Below are 19,550 nucleotides of genomic sequence, written 5' to 3'. Positions count from 1 at the left end.
TGAAGGGATGAAAGGGAGAGCAGCCCAGATGTAGAAGACCTAGCAGGCGGTAAGGAGCCTCCCTGGCCTACCACTCATACTTTCCAGACTCCCCGCACCTATTGTGTAAAGCAATAAGTTTCCTAAGCGTGTGTGATTCAAATCCAGAACTGTGTCACTTCTGAAGATAAATGTGGGTATGTTCCCTGGTGGTTGGTAGGACTGTTTATCTGAAAAAGTGGACTACTTTCTCAAGAAGAATTATGAAGTGTCATCTGAAACCATAAATGCCTTCACAGCCCCACAATACTAACATGGGTGGATGTTATTATGTGGATGGTGGATGCATTTATTTATTTGATAGCAGGTTTCTTTTTGGTTGCTTCTAGGGATATTCTGCAGTTCTTACTGCAACTAGAGGAATATATCTCTGTTCCATGCATGTTTTCATGGGTTTGGGGAAAGTTGATGCCCAGACAAATCTCCCAGTTCTCTTAGTACTCCAGAGGGAAACTGTTGAGAAAACTGAGAGACAAGATGATAATGGAGTCATCTAATAAGTTGATTTTTTAATTCTGGCCCCAGTCATACATGATTTAAAAGAATACAGGACATGTGGCCAGTTGAAGAAGTCCAGGAAGTACAACATGAGACTACCACTTGTTAGCTAGAACAAATGCAGGAGAGGCAGCCATTCAGATGAACTCCATAATGACCTCAGCTGCCTTGGAGATATCATCATGATTTCTACCCAACCCTAGTTGAATAGACTTCCAGATTGGTGCCACACCCTTTCAGTTTTGGAGCATATAGCTACTCAAAATAGGTACTGGTCAAAATGGGGTTACATTGTATTGTTTGGAACTCTGCAAGAGTCAGAGGTACAGGCCTGTCTCATTCCTAATTTCAAGCAGTTCTTGGTAATGTCAGCACTCATAGGCGGGATGAATAAAATCTTATTTTTTTAAATTAGATTTTTTATTTAAATAAAATACATTTTCTTTTAAAAATAAACATACTTGGAATTAAGGCAGCCTGCGTTAACCCCTAAATTTACTCAGGTTAAGATAATCTTAAATAAAATATAATATTCAATTCAGCAAGTTTGTTGCCAACTTTTTTTTAGAAATGTCAAATTCTAAACTGGTGGAAGTCACTAACTAAGCACCTAGCAGCAGAGTTTGTTGAAATGCTAAGCCAGTTTTTGACAGCAGTAGTCTCTTGCAGGTGCAGGGAGAATATTGTCTTCATTTCAGTTTAACAATTTCCGTTCTATGATAGTTAGTTCAAAGCTGAAAAAATGATTGGGAGTTGAAAAAGAAGGAAAGCTTGTTTTCTCTCTTCTAATCTATTGAAGAAAATAAGGTTGAAGAGGATGAGATTTTGTAGTTCTATAACCTGAAGGACATAGTGACAGAAACAATCAGTTCAATTCACTAACCACAGATAATACTTCCTTTGTTTAATAAGTCAATTAGTTTTAAATACAAAATTTGTTTTGATAAACTAATCTTTTCCCCCTTATGTATCTAATGTAAAATAGCTTTATTTAAGTAATAAAAACAATTTTAAATTTCTGTTTTCCCCCATTTTTAACTGAATTCCAGTTGATGAAAGCTTGACACAATTCCTAAATAAAAAAAATCTAATAAATAAGAAATGTCATTCACCTTTCCCTACAATAATACAAATTAAGAATCTGAATCAATATATTAAGCTAATAGATTGCTTAAAAAATGATTATCATTATAGCCTCCTAGTTAACAAAAAGAAGTACCAAATTTAGTGTGAAGGCTATATTCAGTTGCAAATCAACACATGTTGATAGTTCTCAATCAATAAGAATCAACCTTTCTTTAGGAAAATAACTAATGAGTACTAATATAAAAAGTACTCTGACAAATATACAGAGAGACTTTCTGTCTTCTGTAGACCTGAACAGGCTTGTCTCTTCGTATTACCATATTACATCTCAAAACCTATTCCTCTGCTTTACATGTGGATGATAATTTTTTCAACTCCAGTCATTACCTTTCAGTCTGGCCAGTGTTCCCAGGGTCTCTTCCAGGATCTTGTTCTTATTAATAATGCCTTTGAAAAGGAAGGAAGGAATTCACTCAAAGGAAAATTTAGCTGATCAGTAGGCAGCACAAAGAAAGCAGAACCAATCATAGAACTGACAATTTCTTGAGTATTTTGGATTCATGACAAATACAGAATCAAGACATACAGAAGTAGGAAAGTCATCTTTAGACTTGGGGATAGAGATGGATATTATGAGGTTGAAAGTCTTCATCTTAGAGAACTTTTAATAAAACAAGTGATTTCATAGAAACCAAAATCCAGTCCTTACTGGAACTGATTGGAATACTGGTCTAATAAACAGATGAGAGCTCCTATGAGACCTACCCAATAATTCCAGTATCCCTTCTGCACCTTGCTCTGTCACATCCATAGGCAGAGGTCAAGGTTCCATAGTCTTTACTCCCTCAACTAGTGGACACAAATAATCATTTTTTATTTATTTCTTAGGGATTAGTGAAGAAAGCAGAGGAGACCTGGTGGAAATAATCAGGGTTTTAATTCAATCCAGGAAATGATCCCAAAACAAGAGAGTACATTATCAACTGGCCACAATTGACAGTGATTATCAAGGTTTCAAAGTACTGTTCCTTCCAGGGACCACATATTTGTGCTGGTTGTGGTAAACAACACGACTGATAGGGTTGTAATCAACAAACTAGGAAAAATGTGATCAGCTGCTATTATTATTATTATCATCATGTTGATTATGATAGTGCCTAAGGGGCAACCAAGAATGGGGCCCCATTGTGCTAGGCACTGGACAAACACAGAGTGGTAGATAGTCCCTGCCTTGAAGAGCTAACAATCTAAACAGACCAGACAGATACAGGATGGGGGAATAACACACAAGCAGAGTGAACAGTGTAGTGGCAGTAAATGTTATGTTAGCTCCACAGTGTTTTTTAGGGGTAGGTTTACTTAGGAGGGGATAAGCTCAATGGAAGAAAAGGAAGGGATGCGGAGAAATGGCAAGGGAAAAGGTAAGAGGGGCAGCTGTGGAGTGAAATTGAGATGAAAAACCTGTGAGGAAGGGGTAGAGAGAAGTGTGGAGCAAACAGCCTGTCAGCACAGGGAAGAGAGAATGTAGAAAGTTCTCAATGTCCAAGACGTTCCAGCTTCAGCTACTTTTGTTCCTACTGGCTAGAGTCTCCTTTCTGAGGTGAACCACCTGTCTCCTAGTGCCTTCAGTGTGTGAGCGGGTCTCCTCTGCACAGTTCTGAGTCCAATGGAGTACTGGGGGAAGGGTGGCTCCTGTGAGGGCCCAGTTTACCTCCTACCCACCAGTGTAGCAGCCCCTGCTTTTGCTGCTTCTGTTCCTACTGTCTGTATCCCCACAGTCTCTCCTCGGCAGAGCAGAATGCCTGCATGCTGAATAGGCAGAAGTTAGAGTATACAAAGTAGAGCCTGCATATTAAAACATCCTCATTTTTTTCTAGTTCATTTGTTATGCTGAATATTGACTTCTTTGCTTTGGAAAGAACAGTAAAGAGCCGCTTAGGACCTGTGATCCAAGGTGATAGAGAACCTCTTGCAAAGCAGGCCAAGGTCTCTGCTGTAAGCCTTTACACCCTTTCCTCTGTTCCCACAAGCATACAGAAGATAGGAAGGAGTGAAACCGATCGTGCCAGTTCTCAGGCCTGATTCATTTCCTTAGCATCAGACTTCTCAATGCCTTTACCTCACAGAAATCTGCTATTGCAAGGTCTAATCTGTCATCCAGTATCAGAGAGTGTCAACTTATCTCATAGACTTTCAGGCCAAAAAAGACCATCATGATCACCTAGTTTGACCTCCTGCACAACATAAGCCACAGAACCTCATCCGTTCACTCCTGTAATAGACCCATAACCTCTGTCTGTGTCACTGAAGTCCTCAAAAATCTTGATTTAAAGACTTCAAGTTAAAGGGAATCCACCATTTACGCTAGTTGAAACTGGCAAGTGACCTGTACCCCACATGCAAAGGAAGGCGAAAAACCACCAGGGAGTCTCTGCCAATCTGACTTGGGGGAAAATTCCTTCCCAACCTCATATATGGTGATCAGTTAGACCCTGAGCATGTGGGTGAGACCCCTCAGCCAGACACCTGGGAAAGAATTCTCTATAGTAACTCAGAGCCCTCACCATCTGGTGTCTCATCTCCAGCTGTTGGAAATATTTTCTCCTAGCAGTTGCAGATGGGCCATATGCCATTGTAGGCAATCTCATCAAACCATCCCCTCCATAAACTTATCAAGGTTCAGTCTTAAAACCAGTTAGCTTTTTTGCCCCCACTACTGGAATGCTTTTTTCAGAACTTCATTGCTCTGATAGTTTATTCTTATGCCAACATTGACCCTTAAATAACTCTTCCTCACTGGTGGTTATTCCTCTTATGTATTTATAGAGAGCAATCATATATCCTCTGAGACTTTGTTTGGTTAGGGTAAACAAGCCAAGCTCCATGAGTCTCTTCTAGTAAGGTTGGTTCTCCATTCTTCTGATTATCCTAGTAGCCCTCCACTTTACCTGTTCTCATTTGAATGCATCTTTCTTAAATGTGGGAGACCAGAATTGCACGTGGTATTTCAGATGAGGTCTCACTTTCCTATCTCTCCTGGAAATATCTTGCCTGATGCATCCTAGGATTGCATTAGCCTCTTTTCATCACATTGGTTGTTCATAATCATCCTATGATTGATCAGTATATTCAGGTTTCCATCTGCTACGTTCCTAGTTTATAGCCAAAAAATGTGGCTGTTAGTCCTTAAGTGCATGACTTTGCACTTTGCACTATTAAATTTCACCCTATTTCTATTACTCCAGTTTTCAAGGTCATCCAAATCTTCTTGAGTGGTATTCTCATCCTCCATATTGGCAATACCTCCCAACTTTGTGTCATTTTTTGTGCGAAGGTCATTAATGAAAATGTTAAATAAAATTGGTCCCAAGACCGATCCCTGAGGAACTCCACTAGTAATCTCCCTCCAGCCTGATAGTTCACCATCTGGTAGGACCCATTGTAATTTCCTCTTTAACTGTTTCCTTACCCACCTTTCTATTCTTGTATTAATCCCTATCTTCTCCAATTTAACTAATAATTTCTGATGTGGAACTGTAGCAAATGCGTTGAATTCCAGTAGAATTAAAATAACTGCATTTCCTTTGTCTGGAAAAGCAGTTATTTTCTCAAAGAGATATGGTGATCTGCCATAGTATATTTTTTCTAAAACTTGTATTTTATCCCAATTACTGTTTACCTCTATATCATTAACTACTTCTCTTTCAAAATTTGTTCTAAGACCTTGAATACAATTGAGGTCAAAATGGCAGGCCAGGAGTTTCTTGAATCACTCTCCCTGCCCCCCTTAAATATAAGTACTATATTTGCAATTCTTCAGTCATAATGTATCACCCCTGAGCTTATGAATTCATTAAAAATGCTTGCTATTGGGCTTGCAATTGCATGTGCCGGTTCCTTTGAGGTTCATGGATGGAGATTATCCCAGGCCCCCTGATTTGGTCCTTTTAACTTGTTTGAGTTTGACTTCCACCTTGGATGTGGTAATTTCTACTGTCATATCCTCATTCGCATTAGCCACCCTGCCACTGTCCTTAAATTCTTTGTTATTCTTATTAAACGCTAAGGCAAAGTATTCATTTAGGTATTGAGCCATGCCTAGATTATTCTTAGTGGTCAGGGCCGGCTCTAGGTTTTTTGCCACCCAAAGCAAAAAAAAAAAAAAATGTAGGCTGCCCCCCACCCCAGCCCTGGGCTCTCCCCCACGCCACCTGCACCCCGTGCATCCCCAGCTCTGGGTCCCCCCCTGACTCCACCTGTTCCCCCCTTGCCTCCAGCCAGTCCGGAGCTGGCAGGGTTGGGGTAAGCAGCGGGGCTCCCAGGGTGCGCCTCAGCCCAGGGTCCCTCCAGCTGGGGCTCCTGCCTCCAGTACCGGCTGGGAATCGGGAGGCCAGAGCCAGGGGAAACGCCCTGGCAGGGGGCTGAGGAGCCGGGGCAGGGTGGCCCCAGAGGGAGCAGCTGACAGGGAGCGGAGCCCACACAGCAGCGCCCCAGGCACCAGTCCCCTCTATGGACTCACTGCTGCTCCTGGCCGCCCTGCCGCAGCACCTGTCAGAGCCCGCTGGATGGCTCGGCTGCGGCTGGTGGCACAAACCACAGTGGTCCCAGGGTGCCCCCTGTACTGCTGCTGCTGGAACCCAGTCCCGGGGCCAGCTTTAGCCACCCGCTGCGGCTCTTCCATCTGGACTTCGGCATCAGCTTGGGGGCTGGGACAGCATCTACCTGGGTGAGCGTCTGCAGGGCTGGCCCCCAAGCAAAAAAAAAAAAAAAAAAAAGGCCCGAATGCCGCCACTGCAAATGTGCCGCCCCAAGCACCTGCTTGCTTTGCTGGTGCCTAGAGCCGGCTCTGTTAGTGGTTAGCAGTATAATAGTCCCACATCTTTCTTTGTTTTCTTTTTAGTTATATGGGTAAAGAACCTTTTACTATTGGTTTTAATATCCTTTGCAAGGACCAGCTCTGCTTGGCTTTTGACAGGTCTCACCTTTTTCTTACACTTTCTCACCTCCAAGCAGGGCTGGTTCCAGGCACCAGCGAACCAAGCAGGTGTCTGGGGCAGCAAATATAAAGGGGCAGCAGGAGGTTGGGCTCTGGGGCAATCCGCCCTCGGCAGTGGCGGCGGCGGGAATTCGGCAGCCGCTCTGTCACAGCGCGTTTCGCACTCAGCAGCAATTTGGCGGCGGGGACGCGACTCTTCTTCAGTTGCTGGCGGCCACACCATCACTCCACCTCCGTGTTCAGCGGCAAGGTTTTTTGTTTTGTTTTGTTTTGTCGCTTGGGGCGGCAAAAATGCTGGAGCCAGCCCTGCCTCCAAGAGATAGCTTTCCTTGCTGAGTCATCCCTTCTTTCATTCCTTGTAGGCTTTCTGCTTTTTCTTAATCTATTTGAGATGTTTGTTCATCCAGTTTGGTCTGCAAACCTTCCCTACATTTTTTTCTCCTTGCTTGGGATGAAGGCTTCAGATATTTTATACAACTTTGACTTAAAGTAATTCCAAGCTTCCTCCACATTCAGATGATTCAGTTCTTTAGTCTCGTCTACTTCCCTTATTTTTTAAAAGTTTGCCCTTTTAAAATCAAGGACCCAAGCTGCAGAACAGTTTTATTTATCCTTCCATTCGTATAAACTGAATTAACTCATGATCACTCGAACCCTCTACCACCAGTTCTTTGGTGAGATCGTTGCTACTTACCAATACTAAATCTAAAATGGTATCACCTCTTCTCAGTTTGGTGACTATTTGGTGAAGAAACCTATCTGTCTTGTATTTGAAAGAAGTCATCTAATTAAAAAGTGATTAATAGTCTGCTGGACCAAGGGAAAAAAAAAAGTCAGCAAACAGATTTTTCACTTGCCTATGCAAGTTCTAGAGATTGATCTCCCATTTTAGTGAATGAAACATAGCCCTGAGTTCCTCCAGGAATGCCTTAATATGAGTACAAGAGTACAAACTCAAAGGTCAAGTCTGCCCATTATCATAAGTTCTCAGTATGTTCAAGAAAAGCTTTTCTTCACATGCCATCATTAAGCCCTGTCTTAGGGCAACTATCCTGATTCCTTCCCCACAAAGTAATAAAACAGAACTTTACAACCTCATTTGATCCTTAATGCTATCAGTTTTTAACCTCTATAGGAGGTATCATTATAATTTTCCTGTTCATCATAGTGATTTCCAAATAGTTTCTACCTCCATCAGATGAGTTTTCAAAGTTGGGAGCTCTCTCTGATGAGACCCTATATTGTGTCATTCATTTATGCAATGTTGCCCTTAAATAGCTTTTGTTTCCAAGGAAAATTCATTTTTTTGGTCACCGAATGCACAAAATGTTCTTCCTTCATCCCAAGCATTTGCACACTCAAGGTTTGAAACCTCCTCATGTTATACAATAAGCATACAACAAATTTTCTGTACATCCAAAGTTAATATCTGTGTTACCTAGTCCAGGTGCAAAAGTAGGAAGACATGTAAATCAGCTATTTCTACAGGAATAAGATGGAGCATTTCTGAGATCCTTCATTCCTTTTCTTGTGGCCAGAGAAATTGCATATCTCTTTTAATGAAATCTTCAAGGTGGCCACATGGTTGTGAATATTTACATTCACCAAATTCTATAAGACGGTTCTCCGGTCTTCAGTGGATGCCATTTTTGGCAGCATTCTTCTCCATGTTATAGTGCCCTATTAGGAGGATGACAGAATGTATATAATTTATATTTCTTTCTTGGATTTCCAGATTTTTGGGATCATTCTTCTTTCCATCCTGGTGGCACATTGCTGTGCAAATCCCATCATAACAGTTCTGAGAACCTTAACATAATGAACAATAGGAAAAGTTATCCAAACTTACCTGAAAAATTCTTTTCTTTGAGTAAGAATGTCCACAGATCTAGCCCATCCTGGAAACAAAGGGATCATCCACGGTCAGGTAGAAATAAAATATGACATCCAAAGCTTTAATCTTACTTTGCTAGCCAAAATTATCCCAGTATTCTGCAGCAGCATAAACTGTTTTGTGTTTTCAATCTATAGATTAATACAACCTGTAATTTAAAAATGTAGAATAGAATTATCCTGGCTTTTGATGGCTGTTTCAAGGTGAGAACTTCAAGGGCTGGGCTTTCTTTCTTCCATCCAAAGCATTCGCTTGCTGCCAGTGACTGCCCCCAAGCTGAAATCAGGGTGAATTTTCCATCATAGAAGAAAGGAGATTTTCAGGTAAGCTCAGATACATTTTATTATTTGCTCCATTGCTATCTGGCAGCCAGTGTAGCATGTCCTGGCTGACTGGTGTTTCTCCAGTTCAGTCCTCCTTTTTAACCCATTTGCCACCTATTTCTTCTAGCCAGTCCCTGATGTGCATCCTGTTTCTTCCTAACTGCCTTTTCTCTACCCTTCTGTTTCTTGTACGTCCTTTGCAGTTTTGTCCCAAAGTTTTGGCCACCCTCTCACTCATTTCTTTCCACACACCAGCCCTATAGTATTCCCATTTCCCTCAACTTCTCTTACCATCTCACATCTCCCTGCTAAGAACCCCCTCAACTCCTGAAACAAAATCAGGAAGAACTTGCTTAAATGTACCCATTGTATTGCTCATACTTGTCCTGTTTATACAAAGATCATTTTATATACAGCTCCCATGACTAGCAGAGAGGGAATCTTGATTATCACACCATAGTAAGAAAGAGTTATCTTAAGATTACAAATCTGAAATGTTTTGCCTTTATATAGTTTGTTAACTAAAGCTCTGGTGAGATAGGGTGCACCTTTTTCCTTGTTAGGAAGTACTACTCAAATGATTGATAAATCAGCTTTTCAGGAGTTTCACAGACTATAAAATTAATAAGTCATAAAGCTAGAGAGAAAAAGGAATAAGTGATCGGGAAGGCAAAAAATAGTTGGGGGGAAAAGTAGTAATAATAATAATAATTCTGGGAAGTAGAATAGTGCCTTGACTGAGCAGTTTCTTTTCCCTAGATGGACAATGAAATTGATGCATTTTGCCAATGCCACATCTTTTACAGTATAAAATGAAGTGTTTTGTGTAGAAACACTGCCTCTGTTTTGAACTGTAAGTGCTAGCATTTATAAGAGAAAAAAATCCATTTACTCCTAATATAAAGTGGCAGACCCTGTGATGTACTGCAAAACTCTCCACTGTCAGCATGCATTAAGGGTTTTCCAGTGTGTGCTACTATTCTTTCTAACTAAATCCACCCAATTTAACTGTCCAAAAAGTATTTAAGTTACTGTTTCTCTTATGGACCATTACATTTGATCTATTTTATAGGTTCTCCTCAGGTTTTTGAGCTTTCTCTTAAATAAACACTTTAAAAGTTTGTCTCTTTTGTTTGGTAATTTAACTGGTAGTTGCAAACATATATTTTGGATCCAGTAAACACAGGTAAGTAGTGAAAAATACAATATGTAATTGCAGTCTCAATAGTGTTATCCAAAAAGCAAAATCACTATCACATATAATATTATAGCTATCACCTATTTTGTTTCTTGATGCCACTATTGAGAATGATTAGTGTGCAACTTAATAGTCAAAAACTGTTAACATGGGAATAGACTATACGTTACCTTGTTTATAGCTGTTATTTGGCTGGATTGTAACTCCCAGATCCATCATGAACGGATGGCCCTGAAAATACAGATCTTCCTGTTCCTGTATAGAAGGGGTATTAGATGCCTCAATCAGCTGTGTCCAGAATCTACACATGTGGGAGGTGGCAGGCCAAAATCTATTTATTTTGATGGCTGCAAGCCTCAGCTCATTCCACAAAAAATGTAACATCGTCACTGGTGAAAATCTAGGGAAAACTGTACAAGGTGAATCTTCATGGAGATTTCTTGCCCAGGCTGCCTCCTGCAGGTTTTTCTACAAAGGTGGGTTATCCGGCCAATATCCTTTGGACAATCCATGTTTTCCAGAGATGTGTTTGTATTTTTTCTATTCCATACGTATGGTGCTACTTTTATTTTCATGTAATTTTTAGTGACTGTTTTGGAAATCATAGGAGTTTTTTAAGAAAATAAAAGTGTACAGAAAATTTAAAAAGCTAAATGTGATAGCACAAAGACTAAATATAAAGTTGAGAGGAACATTTTATGAAAGGACTTTCAAAACTGTTCCATGTTGGCCTGTTTCCATAGCAATCAATAGCAGGACTTCTATCAATTTCAGTAGGGGCAAAGTTGGGTAAACACTGAACATTTTTTGAAAATCTCACCCTTAATGCACTTAAGATATTGTGGACTTTTCCAACCAAATCAATTTTCTTTCAGGGATATGAGCTGAGTATTTTATTTACTTGTTTGGCAATCATCATTGTCTGACATAATATTTAATCTGCTGCTGTGATGACTTTACCAGCAGAACTGTCTTCAGGATGCAGCATATTTACAGCTATGTAAATTGTTACATATTTAAAGTATTCTATAACTTGCCAGCAAGTTACAATATTCAAAACTGGTCTTAAAAATAGTGATGGACAAACTTATTTTTTGGTAAAGGCTGTAGTTTTCTAATGTGTGTTTAGGTTCCATGTTAACAGACTTCTACGGATATACAATATTCTTTTATTAGATTATTCCCCCCTTGCCTCTAAATGTCTGGCACTGCTTATTGAAGAAAAACATTTATAATAGAAGTCAAAACTTTTTGATTATAAAATTGTATTGATTTTTTTCTTGAATAGATCTTCAGTTGGCCTAAAAAGATTAACAGTTAACATTATACAACGTTTGGGCAGAAGCAGTAGTTTCCTCTTAAAAAGTCATTTCTCTGTGTAGATAGACACTTTAAACTTGTTTTAAATTGTATCTTTTATGTTTTCATGCTTTCGTTTGTTTTCCAAAACTATTATGCTATTTGAAGAGCCACATTCTGGACCATAACATCTGTTTGCTGAATCATTTGAAATACAGTAGATATTTCAACTTAAAATTCAGATCTATTTACTTGACTAGCCCTCACTCCATTTTAAAAAGTCACTTGTTTCAGAGCTGAGTCATGGAATTTTGAAGGGAATATCTCTTGATATCCTGATATGTGTGCTAATATTGTGTGTGCTATTTAATCATATTGCTATTGTCTGAACTCTGAAAACAAATGTAAAATGTTTGCTATAGTTGTATGTACCTGGAGTGATTTTCTTCAATAGATGTTTGGATATTTGAATTAGTTTGTCACATAGGTTTTCAGTTCTGTACCTTATTGAATTTTCTGTATTATTGTTTATCAGTAATATGTCATGGACCGGGACTTTCCTGTCCAGAGTCGTACTTGCACATGGCCATTTGCTAACCAATGAATTACCAGGTAAAGCTAAATTACTAAATTGACTCTTTGAACTGTGACAGATTACAGGTGTGCTTTCAGGTTCGTGGGTTCTCTGCAGACATCTGTTCTTTTCCTCTTTTCTTCCCCTCCTGCAAGAGTTTCCCCCTTGAAATACAGACTATATCTATATCTAAAATCTATATCTAAAATCCTGAACCCTAGACTTCATGGCAATATATGTTGAAAGGTTATAAAGTGTGGATCCTGGTTAACTGCAACTAAGTATTCTGCAAATGAATTAAACACTAAAAACTCTCATAGTCTTTCCTACAGCACTGGGTAAAGGTATTGTGATAGACCTAGGCCAGTTGGGTACAGCAGAGTAGCCTTATTGGGATCCAGGAAGTGGACGGGCAAAGCCCGCCCACTGCTAAAGGATCCCCCCCCAGCCTAAGGGGGGGTCCACAGGACCTGGAAAACCAATTAATTACGGGGGACAACTAATGAACAACAGGGACAGGAGTGCGGTCACAGGGTCAAACGAAGGGAACTGGACGGGGACACCAAGCAGAGAACCCCAGACAGCGCCCACTGCTCCTCAAAAGCCTCAAGGGAGTCAGTGGATGCCGCCCAGAAGTACAGCAGAGTAGCCTTATTGGGATCCAGGAAGTGGGTGGGCAAAGCCCCCCCACTGCTAAAGGATCCCCCCCCAGCCTAAGGGGGGGGTCCACAGCACCTGGAAAACCAAGTAATTACGGGGGACAACTAATGAACAACAGGGACGGGAGTGCGGTTAAAGGGTCAAACGAAGGGAACCGGACGGGGACACCGAGCAGAGGACCCCGGACAGAGCCCACTGCTCCTCAAAGGCGTCAAGGGAGTCAGTGGATGCCACCCAGAGGTACAGCAGAGTAGCAGAAGGGAGATATACTGGCCACTAGATTAACAGTTTTCTGTTCCCTGACTGACCAGAGCAGGAGCTACTCCAGGTTAATGAGAACACCTGAGTCCAATTAACCTGCAAAGAGTCAGGTGAGGCCATTAAGCTAATGTGACCACCTGACTCTAATTAAGGCCCTTCTGATAATATAAAAGAAGTCAGGCAGAGGAGAGCCAGGGGAGAGGAAGTGTGGCTGAAGGGCTGGTTAATGAAGACACCCTCAAGTCATTGGTAAGGGAAAAGAAGGGAGAAGCAGGAGAGCTGTGGGGAAGTGGCCCAGGGAAATGTAGCAACTCTGGCAGTGAAAGGTTGGCTGCCAACAGCTGCTACCATGAGGGCCCCTGAGCTGGAACCTGGAGTAGAGGGCGGGCCTGGGTTCCCCCAACCCACCACTACAGAAACACCTCCTGGGAGGAGAAAACAGGCCCCTGTCAGGACAGGAGGCTAAACGGTTTTGGTATGAGGCCATAGGAGCAACAGAGACTGGGAGCTCTCTCACCAACCTCCTTGCTGGCTTACGATGAAAAGGGCTCAGCAGACTGTATCCCTGGCCCTAGAGAGAGAAGGGCTATGTGGAGGGTTGCAGTGAGCCTCTGAAGCAGCATAAACTGCCTGGAAGCACGGGACCCACAGGGACAAGGTCGGAGCTCTGCCACAGTATGCACAGACTTCTAGCGAGAGCCTGTTAAATCTCACTTAAGAGATAAAGACTCTCATTCAGCCTGTAGAGTCCAAGCCTTGAAAGGAATGAGCTCTAATGCTTGAGAAGCAGAGGAGGACATTACCTGCATAGTTATAGTCCTCATGGATATATGACGAACTTTTCAGGCTCCAGTTAAATCGTAAGACAACTGTCAAGTTATGACTACTGTGTTCTCCAGTTCTATACTGATGAGAGTTTTTAAAATGGCCTACTTCACATATTTCTTCCTTTTCACTCTGTCTTGGGATTTAAATGTAGTGTTCATCAATTTAATGAATTAATTGTTTGGGACATTTTTAAAATGTTTCCTCCACCAAATCTCATTGAAGATAGCATTCTGGTGGTAATCACTTTAGCTTGGAAAGTGTGCATGAGCCAGGCATAAATGGCTGACTTAAGATGTCACACAGTGTTCCTAGAGATAAGGTGATCCTTTACCCACACACCAAATCTGTATCAAAGGTGGTTTTTGACTTGTACTTAAACCAGTCCATCAACTTACCTATATTTTCCCTCAAGGCCATTTATTATCAGAGGAGAGAAGGCAATACTGTCTTGATTTTAAGAGGGCTGTATCTGAACAAGATTCCATGTTTGTAGCACATATAGATAGATGATAATAAGCATTGTATGGATAATACTAGGTATTAGTCTCCATGCAGAAATTATTCATGTGGATTAATTTCTCCTTACTGTTATGAACTACCAGAGATTTCAGCACCAATGTTTTTCAGAGCATATTCAATCAAATCTAAGGCAGCCTCCACTACATATTTGAGAACTGCTCCATCTTTAAGAGATGGAAAGTTGCTGCCTGGAGTTGCATCTGTACATTCATGCATCTGTACATTATTATTCCCTATATTAAAAGCGGGCTGGGGTGGGATGGGGATAGAACCACTAAAGCACATTCCCTTGTGGAACATGGAATTGAACCTAGGATTCCTGAGTCTGCATTCCTCTGCTCTCAACAAACAACTGTGAAACTCACTGCTAAAGTGTGTCTCATCCCCCTCTTGCCTGATCAACATATTCAACTGCTACCAGTTACTTTGTTCGCTTAAGTAGTGAAGGTCTGTGCAGTGAATCTAAAGGTCCCAACCCTGCTGACGACCCAAGTTGTGGGTTGAGGCAATAGGGTTGCATGTGATGGGATTTCTGTTTTCTTTTATTAGGATTATTTTAATAGGAAATTGCATCTAAAAATCTACGTGAGTAAACATTTTAGGCTGTCCTAAATTATGAGCATCTGATTTAGATGCTAACCTACATTTAGAGACAAAAAGTTAAAAGATTAAGGTTGCAAAGTCAAGCATTCAAAATTAGGAACTGCACGTGCAACCTTAAATTGGCTTCCTGGTATGTCTGCATTATGATATGGTCTTTAATTATATGGTCACAGAGTATTTTTTCCACAAGATCTCTCCCTCGTTCTAGTCACAGGATTGACAGTGCTGTGGGAATGAATAAGGGTTGTGTAGTGAAGGAGGTTGTTGTGTATAGGATTCTTGCAGAAGTTAGAAGGTGTCCAGTGAAAGAGGTAGGGTGATAGCAGAAAGGGAAAGGATGGTTAAGGATATTGAATGTCATTCTGGAGAATTGGATTATATCCCTTTCTCTTCTACAGAGTGCCTGTATGATACTGTGAAAGTCATTCAAACCAAAGTCTTCACAGTGGGCCCCTAATCATGCATCCCTTATTTTCTGAGTACCCATCCATGACATAGCTGGGGCCAGATTTGCAGAAGTGCTGAGCCTTCATGACTGCAATTGAAGTCAATTGGTGTTGTGATTTGATCATTTAAAGTGTTATAAAATGCTAGATATTCTAGCAAATCAGAATCAATGTTTGTCAAATTGGTCTCCCAAAATTTTTGGACACTTTTGCCAATTTTCCCCTTAATCTCTGTGTCTCAGTCCCCATCTATAAATTGGTGATGATCATCTGTGATGAAGATCAGTTCATTAATGTTTGTGAAGCACACAGATATGATAGTGAGAGCATCATAGAAATTCCCAGGAGGAAAATTATAATTCCTATTGAGTGAAGAGTTTGAATGTGTTGGGGTAAATAAGACCTGGGGCCATACATTGAATGAAGGGGATAAAAAGAAATATAGAATAACTGCTCATGATGGGCTCCACTTACCATGGTGGCACCTCCTACTGGAGGATTAGCTCCACAGGTCGGTATGCCCTCTCCCAATGGTGCATCACGTCTGCTCTCGGACCCACGTCACTCCAAGGACTGTAGTTTCCTTTCACGGGACAGCCCTCCAACTGTGTCACTATCTGTGCTTCCCCCCCCTTCTGGGGGATCTGCAGTCAACTGTCCAGTTACTTCCCCAGTGGTGAGTGTGGGGGACCTGGGTTCACCCACTGCTCCAGGTCCCAGCCAGGGACCCTCTGAACTGCAGTTGCCTACTGCATTCCTTTGCCTCGACTACTGCTGCATTTCCCTGGGCTACTTCTCCATGGCCACAGCACTCTACTCCGCCCTAGCAGCCTTTCCAGAGCTCCTTTTTCACTCCCTGGGTTTCTGCCTGAACTGCTCTGTCTAAGGTGCTATAGTGTTGCAGCCTACACAGGACACAATCTTCTTTGCCTGAGCTCCAAGCAGCGACTGGCTGACTCTGGCCCTGCAGTTCCTTTTATATGAGCCCACTGGGCCCTGATTGGCTGCTCCTTGCAGCCTCTCCTTTTGGCTACTTCCTGCACAGCCTCCCTAGAGCTCTATTAACCCCTTCCCTGCCAGTGTGGGGCAAATGCCCCATCACACTGCTCCTTCACGGAATGAGGCAGGGGTCCTGTGGCAAAAATAGTAGTCATGTAATTAAAGATAGTATCAAAATACATATCGTTGGGTGGAGGTGGGACACAAGGACATAAGGCGCATGCACAACGTCAACAGACTGTTTTCCGGAAAGCCCCAATTTACTCTGTTGTATACTTCCTTCACAGTATGGGTCCATGCAGAATCTAATGTCAGACATTCCTAACCTCTTCAGGACTAGGACCAAATCCTAGTGGAAATCTGGAATTTCTGATCTATAATACTATAAATCTCTTTCTAGCCTTGCAGAGACATGAGATATTAGACTTGCTAATGGTGGCATTTTTATGCAGGGATAAAACTGTTTCTGACTGAAGACTGTATCTTGCCCAATGTCAGTCTCAAGCAAAGGAAATTTTGGGGAAGAAGGAGGAAACTATTACTCTAGACATGCATGTAATTGAAAAATTTGTACCACATAGTTAATGGTTTAACAAATATCTTGTTCAAATGAAGTAGGTATATGTAGTAAATCTCCATGTTCATTAAAATATGCCTTTTTAAAATCTGTAAGTTATTGAAGTATATTTAGAAAAAACAATCTGGACCATTTAGACATGGACAAGTCTGACAGCAATAATTTTGAAAAAGTGCCTGAATACATTTAATCCATATAACACATTTATACTATAAGTGCTTCATTCATTTCATGATGGGTGTTTTTGTCATTTTACAGATGTGTCAGGGAACATGATAGAAATATTTTGATTTTCAATCCAAAGTATTTATCCCAATTGGATGTCAGATAAAACTTAAAATAGGTGTGTTTGAATTCTGCAATACATTCTTGCATCAGTGCCATAACTGTTGTTACAGGGGGACTATTGCCCCATAAAGTTAAACATGGTCACTAAATACACAAATAGAAAACATGTCCAAAAGTTTACTGTGATAGTATGTGACGATATAAAATAAGACTATTTTAATCCCTATGCACAATAGGGAAGAATAAAGATTGGATGTGTACTTTCTGACTTTTGAGGGCTTTACTTTGCAACATTCATGTTTCTTTGTTATATGGAATCTATTCTGTACAGTGAGGTAGCAGAAGAAAAGAGTTAGAATATGCCTTAATATTAATATTTTTCAAAATTGATGTTTCCCAAATTTTAAAGTATGGACTGTTTCTTCATGTGATTGTGGGTATCAGAGACCAAGTATTTAGTTGTGTTGCTGTTGCTCTCATATGCTGTCTTTTGAGCTCATCTGCCTTTAAAATATGCTCAGTGGAAGAAGAAAATTGGAAAGTCAGTAGGAGGAAAGAACAAAGCTTCTAAATGAACTTTCAAAACTCGCTAAAGAAAATGAAAAGTTCCAGAGCAGCCTAGTATGTATATAATCTGCTAAGCATATGCTTTAAATAAATGCTTCTAAACAGCTTTCCTCTTTAAAAACATTTTAAAAAAAAAGGTAAGACAGAATCCTTAGTTTTAGCCTAGGCACTCCACACTTTTAAAACATGACTAATGACTATATCAAATCATGCAAAAGCTATACAATTAAATATACTGAGACATAAGAGTAAAATATGTATTTTTGTTGAGGGGAGTGTTACACTGGTTTAGATTTATTTTTTGTAAGTAGAATCCTTGGAACATTTCAATGTTAATAGGTTGCAATATGAAATGGTCACTTCACTGTGGCAGGGAGGGGCTCTGTGCTTATGCTTGTTTGCCTCCCCTTTATTTGGAGTGCCATTGAGGGCTAAATACAACTTTGAGAGTCACTTCTTGGGATCCTGAAAAGTTCTCAATATGTTCCTTGGCAGTGGAAAGTGTATACGCTCTTGGAAGTGTCCTTAGCTGTTGGCCTGTGTTGTTCCTGATGCACTTCCTTTCCCCCAAAAAAGAACTCTGCCTTTCCATTCTCTTTGCTTTAAACAAAATTATTAAACCCTAATAGGGTCACCACAACAAACTTCAGACATTATCCAGGCTGGCACAAAACTTTTATTCAGTCCTTAAATTCATCATGGATTACATCAGTTTCTCTAATGTGGAATCTTTTTTAGCTCCCCAGGTCAAGGACACAACCATACCAGCATAGAATCATAGAATAACAGAGTTGGAAGGGACCTCTGGAGGCCATCTAGTCCAACCCCCTGCCCAGAGCAGGACCAATCCCAACTAAATCATCCCCGCCAGGGCTTTGTCAAGCCTGACCTTAAAAACTTCTAGGGAAGGGGATTCCACCACCTCCCTAGGTAACGCATTCCAGTGTTTCACCACCCTCCTAGTGAAAAAGATTTTCCTAGTATCCACCCTAAACCTCCCCCACTGCAACTTGAGACCATTACTCCTCGTTCTGTCATCTGCTACCACTGAGAACAGTCTAGATCCATCCTCTTTGAGCCCCCTTTCAGGTAGTTGAAAGCAGCTATCAAATCCCCCCTCATTCTTCTCTTCCATAGACTAAACAATCCTAGTTCCCTCAGCCGCTCCTCATAACTCATGTGTTCCAGTCCCGTAATCATTTTTGAAGTGTTCCTTCTTAAATAAAAGCAATGGACTGAAGAGTGGAATCAGCCTTCTAGAAGAATTATTAAGCTACATCTGCTGCCCTTTGGCTCCAGGCTTTGTCCACATCTACATGTTTTGCCTGGGCCACACTAGTCCACACAGACCCCCTGTTTGACAGCCTTCCCAAGAAAACCAAAATTATAAAACTCTCCATTGCTGCAGATTTTATATCATATGGTTCTTTCCCTGCACTAACCCTTGCAGCCAGATCTGTGGCATCCAACAGTGTTGTAGGTGGACACCTTTGGATCAAGCAGAAGAAAGTACCTGATTCGGCAAAGTACCTGATGGTGTCTTCAAGAAGAAAACTTTGTGAAGTGTTGCTGAATAAAGCCATGCTTATAAGGAAGGTCAAAAAGTGTCTTTCATCTAATAGACAGTCAAAGAGAGAGTAAAAGTCATCAGATTGAAGGAAATTGTACTGTCCCAAGCCTGATCTTCAGGAATCCTGAATCCTTTTCCTCTGCTGTCACAGACTCTGGGGAAAATTAACCAGGATAAGGCACAAGTAATCCTAGTGATTCCATTCTGGCCTTGCAAATTCTGGCTTCACCTCCGCAACTTGAATCACCCATTAGTATAAGGATTCCTTATCCATCTAGAGCCAAGACTGTGTTGACTTAGCATACTGCTGGTAAAAGGAAACAAT

General features: G+C 41.0%; 1 protein-coding gene and 1 long non-coding RNA gene across 3 annotated transcripts in view; one reads left to right on the top strand and one right to left on the bottom strand.

Moving 5' to 3' along the window:
* LRP1B (LDL receptor related protein 1B) overlaps positions 1 to 19,550 on the top strand; it is a 1,293,242-nt gene that overhangs the window by 926,662 nt on the left and 347,030 nt on the right.
* On the bottom strand, positions 1,026 to 16,157 carry LOC122462329. Of its 2 annotated transcripts, none has more exons than XR_006284812.1 (4): positions 15,699 to 16,157; positions 8,469 to 8,517; positions 2,011 to 2,070; positions 1,026 to 1,377 (listed from the first exon to the last, which is right to left on the bottom strand). It is a non-coding gene; the product is annotated as an uncharacterized LOC122462329 (long non-coding RNA). The 2 variants fall into 2 exon arrangements; XR_006284813.1 differs by having other exon boundaries at positions 1,026 to 1,327.

Source organism: Chelonia mydas, chromosome 11 (genome assembly GCF_015237465.2).
Source record: "Chelonia mydas isolate rCheMyd1 chromosome 11, rCheMyd1.pri.v2, whole genome shotgun sequence".
Taxonomy (NCBI): Eukaryota; Metazoa; Chordata; order Testudines; family Cheloniidae; genus Chelonia; species Chelonia mydas.
Note: the sequence above shows the minus strand (reverse complement) of the source record. Positions and strands in the feature narration are given on the sequence as shown.